This window comes from Eretmochelys imbricata, chromosome 17 (genome assembly GCF_965152235.1).
Source record: "Eretmochelys imbricata isolate rEreImb1 chromosome 17, rEreImb1.hap1, whole genome shotgun sequence".
Lineage (NCBI taxonomy): Eukaryota > Metazoa > Chordata > Testudines > Cheloniidae > Eretmochelys > Eretmochelys imbricata.
Genome location: NC_135588.1, coordinates 7,263,399 through 7,281,418, shown reverse-complemented (window position 1 = coordinate 7,281,418; position 18,020 = coordinate 7,263,399).

Genomic DNA, 18,020 nt, shown 5'->3' with positions numbered 1-18,020 from the left:
CGCATTGGATTAAAGGATATTACAGAAGATAGCATGAAAAATAGCTTAATGTAATGAGCCATCCCGTGATGTCTGCTATTAAAGATGATTTGCAGTTGAAAACTACAACATACAGTAGTTCAGCCATTTAGAAACATGAGTATATTTAACCCTTTTCTATACTGAATCCTTAGGTAAATCAGCATGGCGGTTTCTCCCTTCCTTATCCCACCTTCAATTCCTTTATCTGAGGATTATCAAACACACCTTATTAAAGTACAATGGTATCTTTGGGAGATTGGTGCCTGAGGTTGATGGAAAACCAGTAATCTGCTAATAACTTTTAAAAATAGATCCCCAAGAGAATAAATAAGCTCAGACCAAGGGAGGCTATTTGACTGTCAAGGCATTTGCGAAATGGGAACTTGTAGCAAATTTCTATACTAGCCTTAGGCCTGTCATATCAGTTTCAAATGGTAACTTGAACAGAACTGAGAAACAAAATCACCGTATCGTATCATCTATCACTGGCCATCTTATTATGGAAATAACGGCACCCAGTTAGACGCAGGCTTAGCAGTTTGAAAAAGTTCCGCCCTTTGGAGCAGACATGCCACAAAGACATCTTTCAGAGAGAAAAGCCTATTGTGGGGTTGCTTGGACCAATGGTGAGTCACGGCTCATCCTATTTGATTTTTTTCCCTCCAGAAACCAGACGCAAGTGGTCCATTATGAATAAGAGCGTCTTAAAATACAAAAAAACCCTAAGGGCCAAAGTCTGTTCTCACACCATTCTCGATCCAGAGTGACTCCAACGGAGTGACAGCACTGTAACTGAGATCCAGATCTATTTCTTCAAACAGGAGCAATAAGACCCTTGCACTTAAATGTGAGGTCCCACTGACTGCGATGGACCATCAGACAGGAGGACCCAGGGCTACAGCTGGGCAAAATTTTCAGACAAATAGTTTATTTGCAGAAAAATGCAGTTTCACGTTGATCAAACTATTTGTGAATTCAGGTTGAAATCAATACAAAATAATGGGGGGGAGAGAATTACAAAACATCAAAACATTTCATTTTGACATTTTGACATGCCTTTTTACTTTTTGCTTTGAAATGAAGTTTCATTTTAAAAGTTAGCTAGATTTAATTTTTATTTTTAAAAGGCTAAAAAAACCAACCCCGAAACTTAACGTGTCATTCAACCCCAAAATATTTGTTTGTTTGTTTTTGGTGAGAAAAAATGAAACGTTTCTATTTTGGTTCAATCCAAAACAAAAACTATTTCTGATTTTTCAGTTCAGCCACCAAACTGAACATCCAGTTATTCGCTCTGCTGTACCTAAGACCTTGGTTTGCTCTGTGGGTATAGTTGTTTCTCTCAAAGACTGGTGGTTTAATGGGCTAATGCATGAGACTTTATATTTATTGATTTATTTTATTTCTTTAGATTTAAATAATACTGGAAAAAGAGACACCTATGGAATTGTTTTAGGGGCCCAGACACATACTTAATCTTGTAGTAGCATAATACACCCTCCAAAGCCAAAAAAACAAGTATTCAGCAGGAACAAATCAACAATGCGACAATGAATCAGGCCACATCATCTCTGGGAACAAACCCTCGACTTTCTCAAAAATCCCAATCAAAGAAATGGCTTTGAAGGTCACCAGACTCTGGCTACTTCAGACCAAGGGAGTGAGGTCCAAAACCCTGGGACACTCGCAGCGAATGCCCTATCAGTGGCCCCATCTCCTGGAGGCCTGTTTTCAAAGCCACAGCTAAAAGTCAGTTTGATCTTTGTTTCTTTGCCATTGGCTACTTTTGTACCACACTTTTAAAGAGGATGATGTTTATTGTGCTTCTTACACTGGGCGTTTCAGTCCTCTTTGTCTTTTGCCATTTGATGCCCTGGCACTAGGACAGATCTCCAGCTGACCTACGTTTCTCAGGAAAAATGCAGTACTAGTAAAATGATACACATATAGTATAAACAGAAGTACCTTCCTCTTATTTCTACATCATGCTGTTTCATGGGAATTAAGATAAGGAGCCAGGCAGTTAAAGGTATTTAGGTGCCTATCACTCACTGGGAGCTAGGTGCCTAATACCTTTAACAATCCGGCCCAGTATCTTTCAATCCACATAGTACGTCTGGATATTTCTGTACATGAGCTGGCTTAGAGTCTACAAGCCGCATTCAAATTTTTTTTTTTTAATAATCTCTATTTGTATAGAAGCAGAGACGGTTAAAAATGCCAATTATTTTTCATAAGACATTTTAAAAAATTTTTCCCCACTCCCCCCAAAACAATTTCTTCTGAAAATGTTTGGTTTGCAACAAAAAATAAAACCAAACAACTTTCTCAGTTTTCAGTTAAAAAAAAGAAAAAAGGTTTAAAAGTTGGGGCATGGGTTTGATGAAAAAAATCCAGAAAATGTCAAGCAAAGAGGAACATTTTCTGCAGAAATTTTCATGTTGGTTGAAAAGCCATTTTTCACAGGGAAAAAAGGGATTTTGACAAAAAATTCTGACCAGCTCTAGGGAACATTGGAACATAGGGATTGCCAGACTGGATCAGACCCACAGTCCATCTTTAATACAGAAGCCTGTCCCTGTATAAGAGCCCCACAGACCTTTAAAGAGATAACAACATAAAAGGTGGTGAAGTTAAGGTGAGCTTGTATAGTAACAGTGTGGACAGCTATTATGTCTCACACACAAATACAGCCACTTCTTCTTAACTATCCTCCCCCTGCTCTAATATGTCCTTTCTCATCTTATTTTTGGAGGAGGTCCCATATAATTAAAAAATGAACGATCTTACCTCTTCACGTCAGGCTGCCCCTGGCTTTGACATCTTAACTTGAGGAAGCCATTCCCTGCCATCAACGAAGCTTAGTGAATCAGCCAACAAAAGGTGCTCGAGAACAACAAGGCCAGCATCCAAGAGTTGACTGCCTTGAGCTGGCGCAGTGAAGAAAATTATGAGGATGCTAACTGCTTTGGTTTTCCTGAAAGGAAGGGTGTACATTTTTAAAAATACATAATTATCCTACTAGCGCTTTCAGCATGTGAGAGAATCTAGGCTACCTAAGCAGCGTTTCTATTGGGTGCAATGTAGCAAAAGCACATTGTCCCTCTCATAATACTGAATAAGGATAACAATACTGAACAGTTTGCATTTACACAGGGCCTTACATTCAAGGATCTCAAACAAATCTGAATGCACCAATCCTCATAATACATATGAGTAAGTATTATTAGCCCCATTTTACGGACAAAGATAAGGGACAGGGCAGGTTAGTGGCTAGTGAGTCTGTTGCAAAGCGAGGAACAGATCCTAGATATGCTCTGTCCCAGTGCTGTATCTTAGCCACCAGATCATCCTTCCTCCCCTTCTCCACAATCTGCTGCCCATGGGACAGTACAATCCATCACCCTCCAAGCCCACACTGCACTATAGGCTTCAATAACTAAATCCTCTACCATAATCTGGGTGATCTTAATGAAGGATTTGATTTGTGTTTCAGGGGCAGGTTTCTGCCAGCAATTCAGCCACCTGGCCTTCTCCAGGGCAGCACTCTGCATCTGAAAAATAAAATAAAATAAATACACTTTGTTGGTTTAAAAAAAAGAAGGATTAAATGAGTATTTTCTTATTTAAACAATAACAAAATCGATTAGCAGTATGGAACAAAGCAAGTTGATCACAATTATCGGTACAAATGTTTGGGTTAAACGCTCTGTAAATCAAAAATAACTCCATAGAAGTCAATGGGGTTACACCAGAATCACACCAGTGGAAGGGAGAGCCACATTGGGTCTGTCTGTTGGTCCTAATTTCTGCCTTGACTTACCCCCCACACCTCATGCAACCTCGATGATTTATGTCTTATTTATTTGGATTTTTAATACCCTACAATAAAAAGCTCCCCTCCAAGGCTCTCTTTACCCTAGGTAGTCTTTTACAAGTACAGGTAGAAATAAACAAAACCAGCAATTATCCCAAGATCAAATCAAATAACCCCCCAGCAACATAAATATAACAAATTTTAATTAACCACCTTACCAAAAACTCACCAGAGTCCCAAACTACTTTTACCCATCACTTATTCCCTTACAGATGAGGGAGAAATGATAGGCCCTGTAGATTTCATGGGGATGAACGTATGAGTAAAATGTGACTTGTCATCTTACTAACCTGAATATATAGGGTATAAAAAGTCACACAGAATATTGGGGAGGTGGCACATTGTGCGTGTATGGGTGCGTGTGCGCGACTAACAGAGCGAGAGTGTTTGTGTCCGTATATTTTTTAAGATAGTCTGTACCATGAAACCATATTTTAGTTCCCTGACCAGACAGGGCAGGCTTCTGAAGAGCGTTCATCTTTTCCCCCTTGGGTTTAGATGCCAACAGTGGGCGTGATGGTTATTTATGATGTAATATTTCTAATTTGTGATTGTTACTCTTAGTCTTTCCTTGTACTCTCTTGCCTGTCTGTGTCTATCGGATGTCTCTTCTCTCTTAGCCTGGAAGCTCCTTGGGGCAAGGATCATTTTTTGGTTCCGTGTTTGAGCAGCGCCTAGCCTCAAGGGGTTCTGTTCCCGGACTGGGACTCCTAGGCACTATGGTCATACAAATAATAAAATAAACAACAACATTATTGGGGGAGGGATAGCTCAGTGGTTTGAGCATTGGCCTGCTAAACCCAGGGTTGCGAGTTCAATCCTTGAGGGGGCCATTTAGGGATCTGGGGCAAAAATTGGGGATTGGTACTGCTTTGAGCAGGGGGTTGGACTAGATGACCTCCTGAGGTCCCTTCCAACCTTGATATTCTATGATTCTATGAATTGTTACTAGCCACTATGATCCCAATCCTGCACCCATGAGAATGATGAGTTTCGGGGGAGGGATAGCTCAGTGGTTTGAGCATTGGCCTGCTAAACCCAGGGTTGTGAGTTCAATCCTTGAGGGGGCCATTTAGGGATCTGGGGCAAAAATTGGGGATTGGTCCTGCTTCAAGCAGGGGGTTGGACTAGATGACCTCCTGAGGTCCCTTCCAACCCTAACCTTCTATGATTCTATGATTTATTATTACTGTGGCCTAAGGACCAACCAAGAACAGGGCTCCACTGGGCTAAGCACTGTACTCACACAGAGCAGCAAACAGCCCTTGCACTGAGGCACTTACAAGCTAAAGACAGATGCAGGTGTGGGAAAGGGCATAATACGCAAGCTGAATGAACAATGTGATGTCAGTAAACATCATGATAGTTCCAGGATATTTTTGGGCTGGGGCAGTTAGGAGGGGATCAGCTAAACAGAAAGAAAAGTGAAGGGGCGGGGACACTGAAAGGAAGGGAAGTGAGCAGGACGGGGAAGAGAGGCAGGTGTGGAGTGAAGCTGAGGTGAAGAGACTGGGAGGGAGGGAATAGTTGGAGCAAGCTGCCAGTCAGCACAGGGCACAGAAAGTCTAGTCAAACCAGTAGAAAGTTCTCTGAATGTTCTCTGATTCTGATCCCACCTGCACTGGTGTAAACCAGGAGTAACTCTAATGAAATCAGCAGTGTCAGACCAATGCAAGTGAGATCAGAACCAGACTGAATACATTCCCAGACAAACCTTTTGCACCTGAGTCCCCGTTTATTAGCTTCTGCCGTTGGCCCACAACACACACAGAGTAAAAGCATCACTGTTTCCCTTGTTCCTTGCCCCACCTCTCCCTATAGTTGTCATCCTCATTCCTTGTGTCATGTCTACAGCTCAGGCCCCCATCTCATGAGGCACACTCTGTAGGCAGGCTCTTGTGCCAATCCCCCTGACATTAGCAGGGTTCTGTGGGGACACAGGAGTCCACCCATATGTGGCTCATTGCAGAATCAGGGCCTTAGATTGGAAGCTCTTTGGAGCATCTGTGAAGTGGCCAGCACACCTTTGAACAGTATAATAGAACAAATAATAATGTCAATAATTATAGTAACTAGAGTAATAAGAAAAGAGCTGTCCAGATTTATGGCAAATAGCAAATCAGTAAAAAGCATGCTCTGAAATTTAAAAAGTATATAGCTATAAAGCCTCTGAAATGAGGATCATTATCATCATGGTTTCTCCTTTGAATAATTTAGAAGGAATAAGATTGAGAAGGGGGTGGGTGAGGGGCATAAACTCAGCACAAGGCTCTCCTGGACCAATGGATCCTGAACGGAGATGATTTTGCATTGAACTGGAAAAGGGAAAACAAAACAAGCCACTTTCCAAAGTTGAGCACACACTCAGCAGCATTCATCAGGGTTTGAGGTAGAGGATGATGTTTTCCACAAAACCTCACGGGCGGGGTGGGAGGGAGTGTGGAGGAGGGAACTCTTTCTAATCAAAGAACTTGTCACTGTCACTTTGGAGGTAGCAGATGCCATGAACAATAACTAGGATTCTGTGCCTTTGAAATGCATTATTAACAGGTTACATTCATTGCTATCTCCCCTCCTCTAACAAGCTTTCCTTTTTATTTTACTCTGGGCTGTCTCTATCTCAAGTGGCAGGGGAACCTGTCATTTCTTATTTTCTTCCAAAGGAACAAGTGATTTTGGAGGAGAGGAGAGGATGACCAGCCCTTTCTGACCTTTTCTCCTTCAATTTCACTCCTTTCTTCTCCTCGAAAAAAATGGCAATCACACTAGGTGGAACTGACAAACTCATCTCTGTGTCACACTGTTACATGTACAATCACCATGTCACTTGGCATCAAGAGAGAGAGAGGAGGTATTGATGGTAGTGTGGCCCCATGATGAGTCTAATCTGTTAGTAGATTTAAGCTTTCCTTCTGCATCTCATGCTCTTTCAGTGTCTACTACTTGGTGTAGGGTGGAGTTATTTAACTGCTGAGTGTTTAATTCTATAATACCAAAGCAAATCTGCACTCTCCCTTTTTTAAAGTGGGTTTTTGTTCATATGTGTGTCTGCAAATTTCCCCCATGAACAATTTAGATAGTAATAATTTGCACCTTTCATTGCAAAGGATCACAAAGCACTCCACGGAGCTTCATGAATTAAATCTTACAACATCCCTGTGTGGTAGGTAAGTGTTGTTATCCCCATTTTACAGATGGTGAAACTGAGGCACTGAGGCAAAGTGACCTGCCCAACATCGCACAGTCAGTGGCTGCAATGAGGTACAACTCAGCATTCTGTTGCTTTCATCACAAAGCCACACTCCATTGAAGGCTAAGGTGAGATGTCATGGGAAAACCTGAAAGATAAGCCAAACCCTTCAACCTACCTACTAGGCCTAGCGCAACTATGATTAAAGTTAGCGGAGGAAAAAAATTAATTACTCTCATTTGGGGCCCTGAGAGCTTGAGTAAGACAAAATACAAACTAGCTGATTCACTACTTGAAGGTTGTAACATTTGGAACTGTGGACCGTTTTTCTCTCCTCAGTTCACCCTTCCTTCTCTCCAAAGCAGAGTACAGGGTCATGCCAAGAAATGCCCCCTTTGACTGGAGCCTTTCACTCTTACTCTTCGTGAGGAGTCAATGGATCTACACAGGAGTAAGGGTGACAGGACTGGGCCCACCATGTAGGGCCAAGAGAATGCGAGGGATTAGAGGGAGAGTCTTGAGAGCAGATAAATGACACTGGAGTATTTTTTAAACCCAGAGACATCAGGAGACAGAATGAGGGGGCCTTTGGGAGGAGAAAACTTAAGTGGCTCTGAGAGCAAACAAGAGCCCCTTGTTCAAGAAGGTCCTTAATCACATGCCTATCTTTAAGCAAAAGGCTTACTCACATGCTTAAAATTAGGCTTGTACTTAAGCATCTACAAGGGCCGCATCCTGAAGCAGGGACTTTGCCATTTACTTAATGGCCACAGGATTGAGCCTAGTGAAAGAGAGAAGGTGGAGGCAGAGCCAGAACAACCTGTTCCAACGCTTTTCCATCCCAAACCAGGCTCACAAAATTCTACTCACATGCTCACCCAGGGCAAGTCGTCATTTCTGATGGGTGAGTGCACAAGCCGAATATCGACATTTGTCATCCTCATCACCATAATGATGAAAAGGGCAGAGACTATCTACCTCTCTATGTTTGTACAGGGCCTCGCACAATGGGCCACGCTCTTGGCTGGTCCCTAGGCACTACCATAATAAGCATGATTATAGCAATAAAAATGACAAAAGCCATTTAAGTATATTTTGTGCTGGGGCTGATACATCCACAGGAGTTTTGTAAGATGCCTTAGCTTACATTTCCTATATTTGCCATTCTGCACAAATTGCCCTATGACATCCAACTTTTGTATAATTTATTTGCTTGTTTTGACATTGAGTTTAATTATGTGCACATAAGCCAGGTGAGTTTTGCCTATCAGAGGGCAATACCTCTGCCTAAATGCACTGGACCAATACATATTACCAACCACTGCACTCCAAAGATCCAGTCCTTACCAATAGATTCTAGCCTAGGGCAGAATGCCGTTCAAGCTGACTCTGAGTCTGGCTGACTCACAGAGGTTCAGGAGAAGAAATCAGAGGATTTAAAAGCCACCACTGTGAAATCAAAATGTTTTAGCAACCATTAAACTGTACAATGTAGACGGTGGTTAGCAATTAGCATTTGACTTGGAGTTTTTTGTTTTGATTTGGTTTTTGTTTTGATTTGGTTTTTGTTTTGCATTTCAAACTAGAGCATTATTAAAATTTAATCTGAATTTTTTTAAAATTACTCTTAGAATCTCGTCACTTAAAGAGTAGAGCAAACACTGCAGCTGTTTTTTTTTTTTAAAGGACAAATGGAATTTTTTACCCCCACTCCCTACCTTACCCTAGGTAAAGCATCGTTTTAGTTAAATCAATGTAAATAGCTTTACCACGAATACATTTATTCTGGACTACATATTCCTTGTAGGCATGATGTGCACTGGATAATTATTTCTAATATTGAATGGAAAAGCACAGGAAGATGGGGGGGGTTGTTCAGAGAGAGAGATTTTTCCAAAGAGAACTCAGTTTTTTGAGGGTGGGAAGGATATTAGGTGGTAACAACAAAAGCATAGATTTTTGCACTCCTATAAATCATTATTACTGGAATGTCCCTGAGGGAATTGGGAAAATGAATCAGTTATACACATACACACACACAATGCCAAACTTTTGAAACGAAACGAAACGAAAAGACCTAACTAACTTTAGGAAACCTTTTATAATTCCCTTCACCTACACCACGAATTGAACATGCAAAGGGGGGGCGGAATGAGGAAGGAGGGGAAAAAATATTCCACCCAGCATGCAGATTATCATTTGAAAAGATTCTGTTGCTATGTTTTTGTCCCTGGGTGATGAAAATGAAATTGTCTGATGTGTGCGCCGTGTTAGATTTACCTTTGCAGGGTTCACCCACAATCAGTAGAGAGGGGTCATGCCACAATATGTCATCTCACAGCTCCATCACACCAACTCCAATTTATACGAGGAGGTATTATGCATTTCAAAGGAACCCCCTGCGTGTGGCTCTTGTTACTGATCTATATCACAGCTCGGCTGAGGGAAGATTAGTTCTGCTGCAAAGGCAACTACATGTATTTGTTTATTATTATATTACCCTTAAAGATGCACTATTCCCTTTTTTCTAAATGTCTAATTTGAAGCGTGCATTAAAAATTTCTGGGTTTTTGTGGGGGGTGATGGGGGAGTAAGAGGTGAGAACATTTTGTACTCTCCCATAAGGAAACCTAAATAGTCTTAAGTCTCCCATGTGTCTTACTCATTAAAAAAAAAAAAAAAAGAAAGAAAGAAAGAAAAAACTATTTAAATGCAAATTTGAGTTTTAGCTGGGGACTCCCCCAAAAGCTTCTCTGGAAGCACAAGGGAAATAGGATTCAGAAATCTAAAATGGCTGACAGCAGTTGAATGCCCACAGAAAATGCTTCCCTTCTAAATACCCTCTTCCTCTTTCCCTCCCAAACCCCGCTATCCCTAGGTTCTTCACTTCCCAGCTTTTGCTGTAGCATGCCCTAGTACAGCCTGGCTGAATCACACTCAGCATTAGTTATCACTGTTCTCCACCATGAGTCTGTTTTACCTGAGGCAAAACACCACCCCAGCGAGTTAAAACTGATAATATTAGCCTTTCAACTTGTGCTCGCTGTTGCTTTAATCAACGTTTTCTCAGAAAGTAGACATTTTTGTCCCTGATAAAGGCTCTGAAGGATTTAATGAGGACACAGAGCATTACAGAACCTGGGAAGCCACGACGCTTTATGTAAATCCATATGTATTTCTGAACACAGCTTCACATTGAGGGAGGACACCAGATCAAGGCAGAGAGAGAAAAGAAATCTCAACCAGCATCTAATAATTCGATGCAGCCTTTTATCTTTGGTGTCAGATTTCACATGACCTACAGCCTCTAAAATCCAACAGGTCCTGAAAAGTTTTCATTGCTAAAAATCATATTAGTTTGATGAGAAAAAGATATGGCACATAAGGAGAATTATTCTAAATGGCTCACCTCAAAATCCTGCCTGAAATCTTTATGGTTTTAAAAGTAAAGCTGCCAAAGCAGGGAAATATCTCATTTCTCTGCCTACAGGTGTAAGTAGCAATTTGAAATATGCATATACACACAGCCTGATTTGTTGTTATATGCTCTCCCACTGCCTGCAGTACAGTATAGACCCATAATGTTCCACCGTAGACATGCTATTACACATAATATGATCACTAACAATTAGTCAGCGAGACAGCGATATCTCTCAATGGGTTACTAAGAGTCCTTATGAACAACAGTATAAACCTGCCGCTTAGTCCTGCAGTTTCATATAGCGCCCTAGAAGTGCATGGTGTATCACATGCTAACAGAAAAAATAAGATCCTCGGCCCAAATTTACGGGGACCCTATATGAATCGTGGATGGCATGAGAAAGGGGGTGTAAGATCAGACAAACTAATTTAGTACTATCATAAGAAAAGGTGCCTCGTGAAAATTAAGGGTTGTCCACCAGGGCACATAGTATGAATGTATTATTTACACATTTTTATTATGTAGACATTTATCATCCATTTGTATAATTATGGTATAATTATATAATTTGTTATACATAATAATAATAATTATTATTAGGCCATATCCTGAGGTCCACTGAAAAAGGGAGATATTATAGGGAAGACGATGTATTCCTGAAAGACATGTATTTAAAAAAAAAAAAAAAAAAAAAAAAGATAAACAGAAATATGCCTGTCTTCACCCTCTGTTTCAGTTGTCCATTCTGCTTGTGTACTGACTGTAATGACACGGACATTCTGAATCTCTCTAGCGGGGCTTTGGCTATCCCTGGACACAAATGATGTATCCTACTCATGAAAAGGTATTGATACAACTGACAAGGATACTAATGCCCAGTCGTGCAGCCACTGAAGTTAAGGGGAATTTTGCCCCTGGTTTTTCAGTGGAGAAAGGAAGAGGTCCAATTCAGTGCTGAGCCCATCTTCCTCTTTAGTCAGAGAAAAATAAGCCAGGTTCAATTCCCTGCTCTGCCACAGATTTCCTGCACGACAATGGGCAAGTCACATAGTCCCTCAGGGTCTGTCCACACTGCAGCTGAGAGTGAGCTTCGTGCTTGTGCGCTACAAACAGCAATTTGAACTTCCCAGCTCGTCTCAAGCCCACCTGAGCCACTAGACTGGAGCCCAAAGCTCCAGCCCAAGCCAGAACGTCCACATTGCTATTTTTAGCATGCTGGCTCAAGCCCCATTAATACAAGTCTAGGAGGCTTGCCCCCAGCTGCAGTGTAGACAGACCCTCAGTTCCCATATGTAAAAAATGAGAATAACAGTTCTTCCCTACCTCTCAAGTGCGGTGTGAGGAAAACACATGACAGACCCTGCAGCGCTCAGATACTGTAGTAATGGCAGTGATATAAGTATCTTAGCTAGACAGAATCCCCCCAGAAACCTGGCTCCGAGCATGTTTTAGCACCAACGGTTCTGATCATACAAGTTACTGATTACAGTATGGTCGAGAGGATCAGGCACTAGCCTGAGAATCAGGAGATGCAGCTTCTATTTCTGGCTCTGGCATTGACTTGCTGTGTCACGTTGGGAAAGCCACTTCACCTCTGTTTCCTCTCCCACTTTTTATCTTGTCTATTTAGACTGTAAGCTTTTGGGGGCAGGGACTGTCTCTCACAACTTCTAGCAAAACAGAGTTCCGATCTTGGTGGGATCCTGTATGTGCTACTGTAATATAAATAATAAACAATGTTTCTCTGTGAGGCACATGTTAAGAAGCCTATGCACAGTCTTTGAAGGGCAACGTCACCTAGTGGATAGAGCACTGGACTGAGACTCAGGAGACCTGAGTTCTATTCCCAGCTCTGCCCCAGGCCTGATGGGTGACTTTGGGCAAGTCACTTCCCCCTCTCTGTGCTTCAGTTTCTCCATCTGTAACATGGAGTAATGATACTAAACCTCCTTTGTAGAATGCTTTGAGATCTATGGATGAAAGTGCTCTTATCTAGCTAAGTACTAATACTATTAATGGACATGTCTTAGGGCCAGCAGGCCTGGCCTACAAGACAAAACTTAAGAAAAGCTTAAAAATTATAGTTCACACATTCCAATAGCAACATCCTCTGCTCCAGAGTCCCATTCATTCCCCCATCCAGAGCGATGGAAAGTACGGATGATGCATGTCACAAATGCAAGTTACAAATTTATTATCCTCTGAATTACTGTAAAAATATTGTTACTCACTAAACACATGCCAAAGCAGTGCAGCACATTCTGCCTCTGCACCTCCATGGGAAGCCACGTTACATGAGGATATCTCAGCAAGGCTGGGCGGAACATGCTTAGTCCATCATTCTAATCCCCTTTTGAAAGGGTCCATGAGTGAATGTATCATCAATGGCTGCGTTTCTTATGCAGTGGGCTATAAGTGCTCAGTAGCTGTTCTTGTAAACAAATCTCAAAGCTGGGTTTATTTAACTATTTATTTATTTTAATGTAGGGGAATTTTAAAAGTCCTGAAAGACGCTGCACTGTCAGCTTAAAGACTGAAGTCCCCTATTCATCCACATAAGTTATTCACTTTCAGTGCTGGCTCTCTACACGGCGTTCTGCCAATATGCTTTAACTCTGACCTGGAAGGATCAAGGAGTGTGGGAAGGATGTGAGGTAACTATCCCCTTATCTATTTACTCCTTGTCCTTTCTGCTGACACAGTCAACAAAACTGCCAAACCGTGCCCAGTTCCCGTGGCTTTAATTTCGCAGACACAAACACACTGGGAACCAGTCAGAGATCCACTGAAACGGAAGGCGAATTGTGTTTCACTGTTCACCTTTTATATCAATCCTGCTTTAAAACACCCACAAAAATCGAAGGCTCAATCCTCAAGACTCACAACATAGTTCATATTAAATATATAAGGTAAAGTTTGCATTCAGTATATTAACAGAATGGGGAAAATCCTCTGCTGGTGTAAATCGGCACAGTTCTGTTGACGTCAATGGAACTCCGACAACTGGAATCAGCTAAGAATCTCAATCAGTGGGTTTGCCTTGAACAACCCTGTATAAACCAAGGCCACGTCCCCACCACAGGGGCTACCGCAGCATAGCTACAGCAACGGACAGCCTCTTCCTTCAGCGATGGGAGGGGTTTTTCCATGGCTGTAAGTAATCCCTCTCCCTGAGTGGCAGCAGCTTGGTCCACAGAAGAGCTCTCCTCCCTCGAACTAGCCACATATACACTGCGGGTTGGATCAGCTTAGCAACAGCACCCTCAGGGGTGTGATTGTTCATACCTCTGAGCTCCATAGTTATGTCAACCTAATTCTTAAGTGTAGACCAGGCCTAAGTGAAGTCAGCAGGTTACATGGGGTTTAAGTCAAGGCAGGACGTAGCTTAACGAAGCCTGGTCTGGTCTACACGTAAAACTTACACTGGCCCAGTTATGCTTGTCAGGGGTGCCAACACACACGCACCCTAGGGACACAGCTATGCTGACAAACTCCAAACACCAGAGGGCTTCTGGTGGCCAACTAATATCATTTGGAGAGGGGTTGTTCCTACGCCAACAGAGAAACTCCTGCCCGTGTACGCTGCACCTACACTAGGAGGCTATGCTGGCACGGCCGTACTGAGGTAGCTATGCCGGCATAGGCTCGATAGTGTAGATATCGCCTCAGTAACTAAGCCCAGGTCGACACCTACAACTTAGGTCCACCTAGCTATGTCACTCAGGGAGGTGAAAAATTCACACCACTGAGAGATGTCGTTAAAATGACCTAAGACCCAGTATAGGCACCACTAGGTTGATGGAAGAATTCTTCCATCAGCCTAGCTACCACCTCTCTCAGGGTGGATTTACGACAGCGACAGGAAACCCCCTCCCATCACTACAGCAAGTATCTACCCGAGAGTGCTACACTGGCATAGCGGCAATGCCGGGGCTGTGCCGCTGTAGCACACGTAGTCTAGAAACACTCTAAAATAAAACTACAGGTTCCCATCTCCTCTGGAAAAATTAGTATTTTTAAAGGCAGGATTAGAAGCTTCTCCCAGCAGTTTAGGGACAGTTATGAACATTCTCACTAGGGCGTCATTGGAAAGATTCAATGACTTATTGTTTTGTTCTGCCACATTTTTACATAACATTTTTTAAATAAAGGATACATTTCCCCCTCTTATTCTCTCAAGAGACCAGCCTAGAGCAAACAATTTATAATTGCTCAGGATTTATTACGGTGGAAATGTTTCACAGCCCTACATAACTTTATTTCCCTCTAAAATGGTCTTTTATACTAGGAGTTTGACTCAGGGATGTGTGGGGCCCTGAAATGTGTGGGCATGTTTAAGTGTGTGGTGACTCTCATTAACTGCTCAACTAAGCACATGCTTTAGTAGAACACAAGAGACAAGGACTTACCTGCCCTTTAAAACGTGAGAAGGGTGGGGGAAAAAAACATTCTTTTTGGTAGGAACGGTAGATTGGTATCCTTCTTCACAAACGAAAACACTGCCAAAATCAGTGGCTGCATTTTTCTTACACACAAGTAGATCCATTTCTAAGTATTGCATCATAAGGGTATTGTGAGAGAGGACAGGGCACTGAGTAGTCAGTGTGGGAAGAATGCGTGTGGGAAGCCAAAGCTGTACACCGATGGCTCATAGAACTGGGCTGAAGCTTCAGCACAGGGAGCTTTCTGTTGCACTTTTTTATTTACTTGTCACTTGTGGGCCAGTTTCTGATCCCTTTACTCATGTCTAACACTGTACTTACTCCATGAGTGGTCCCATGGATGTTAATGAGACTTTCTGTGAAGTATGGTGCTATTCACCAGGAATAAGGGCATCAGAATCTGGTCCCATGTTAATAATATGCCTAGATTTTTTTTATCATTATTGGGCCTGAATTTCAGCTCCCCACAATTCCTGCTCAAGTCACTTGGAGTGCTCAGCAACTGCGAAAATCAGGCCTATTGTCTTTTTTAAAAAAAACCTCAATGACTTACCTGTACTTTGCATCTGAGGAGACATTCTACCCACTCACCATTCTCTTTATGTTTATTCGCTGCTATACAACTCATCTTGCATGATGCTAAAAAGCAGCATTCTGGAGTTTAAACTATTTTTGAACAACAAGCAACTCTGCACCCCAGCACATTAATCCAGTGATAATTAGCATTTGCAATCAACAGCTGTGCATGTTTGGCTCATTGCAGCTTATATTTTGGCAGTGGTGACTTGCCTTATTTTTCTTCTCAGCTGTCACACCAGGTTAAAAGCCCCACCCCATGCATGACAGGTTTGTGTAATAATGACATTGCAGTGACTGGCATTTACTTTTTAGGAATCGACGCACTGAATACTAACCACCTGGCTCTCTCCGTGATTCCTCCACAAATCTGTACTATGCCCTCTGGACCAAATCCCCTGGCTTCAAATTACCGTACACTGGTTCATTTAGGAGTGCAAAATTGAAGGTGATACACGTCACCCCTTTTGCTGTACCTTCAGAGTGCTGGAACAAAAGATGAACAGATAAACTTATAAGAAAGAAAATGAGAATATTAACTAACACACACTAGAATAGGCTCATATTTCACTTTTAAGCGTACAGAACATTTATGTGGAATTTCACCTACCCCAGCGTTTCAATGCTTTGTACTTTCAGCACTGTATGAAAGCAAAAGCAAGGTTCGAGAGCTGACTGCATCAGTGACACTAATGGAAATCTAGATACGTCTACAGGGCCAGATTCTCATCTGGTGCAAAACAATGGAGCTGCATTAGTGTCAATGGAGGCATGCCAATTTGTACCTGCTAAGAATCTGACCCATAGTTTTCCTACGGTTTTCCTATCACTCACCCGTGCAAATCACGTTGCACACACACACACACACACACAAATGTGCTAGCTGCACTACTGTTGGCACAACTTTGTTTCTAGGGGCCTAATTCTGCTCTCGTTTATTCCAATGTAAATTGGGAGTAATTCCTTTGAAGATAATGGAGTTTCACCGGTGTATAACTAGGCTAAGAGATCGAGACAGAGTTTAATGCAAATGGCCATTCTGGGGGAAGTAGTGCTCCCAACAGCTCCAACATGAATTGTTAAATATTTTTGCTTAAGTGAAAAATCTTTGCAGTATGGCTCATTAAGTTCCTTCATAGCACAGATAATCATTGGAAAAGAAAACTCAGAAACCCAGGGTCAGTTTCTAATCTCATTTATCATGGTGTAAATCCAGAGTAACACCATAAAGACAGATTCTGATAGCTCTTGCACAGTGCAAATCGGGAGTAACTACACTGAAGTCAATGAACTAATGTGAGAGATCAGAATCAGGCCCAGTGATTTCACTCTGGATTTACATTGGTGTGACTGAGATGAGACTCTGGCCCCAAGACTATAGCTGTCTTCACACTAGTATAAAGTATTACACAAGTATCATTTTGTGAATGATTTAAAGCATATGGGTGATGGGTAGGTGAAGGGATTAAGCCCCTCCTCCCCTCACGTTCTTTGCCACTGAATTTCCAAGAGTTCCTGTTAAGAAAGAAAACTGTCTTCCCCCCCTCCATTTCTCTCTCGTTCTCAGTAAAACCACACTCATTTTACCACTTTGAAAGCTCATAATACGATGGGTGAAAACAATTAAATGAAATAGACTGGTAATACCCATGGGAAAACATTTTTAGATATGATATTACAATCTTGTTTCAAAATTGGATTTTGCCAAGAGGAAATACAGTTTATTATAAAACACATTTTCTTTTAATTTAATTATATAATCTTTGACTTCAGAAAAAGGATGCTTAAATCAGACCCATTTAATTTTCAAGTGTATTCACCCATCACCTAGGGCAAATTGGCTTAAATTAGTAGGTGACTATATAAGTTCTAGATATGTGTCAGAAAAATTTTTTATCTGTGAACTCTGTACAAAAGACCATCTACATCAGGAGCACAGCAGCAAAAATACAGGGCTTGGAGAGACAAGTTTTTGAAGAGCAGTATTTGCTCTGATCTCAACAAAACCGGTTACAAAACCAGATTTGGGACTTTTTTTTCTTTGTTAATGTTTTGCCAGATCAGTTCATCACGCTGCATGTCTGCACTATGCCAATAAAAACTGATGACCTGCCGTTAGTTTCTACCAGGTGCATTAAATTCCCATAACATGAACAGATCTTGCTAAGTCTACCATAGCCTCTTCTTTTGCAGAGATTACATTTCCAACCTAATGACAAGAGCAGTTTGTTCAGACATTGTAGGCTGTAGCAGAACAGTCATTGAACTCTTCCTTCCATCTGTCACGGTGACCCAGGCTACCAGAGGCACATTGCTAACGGTAGGCTTGCAAATAGCTGGAGAGAGGCAATATTTTGTGAGTTAAGTTTAACTAATCCCTTCCCATCCCTTTTTTTTTTTTTTAACGTTTCCATAAAACATGATGGACACCTCCGAGAGCAGAGTAGAAAGCTGGATGAAGAGAGGGAAAAGGTGCCAGTTTCATTGTGAAGG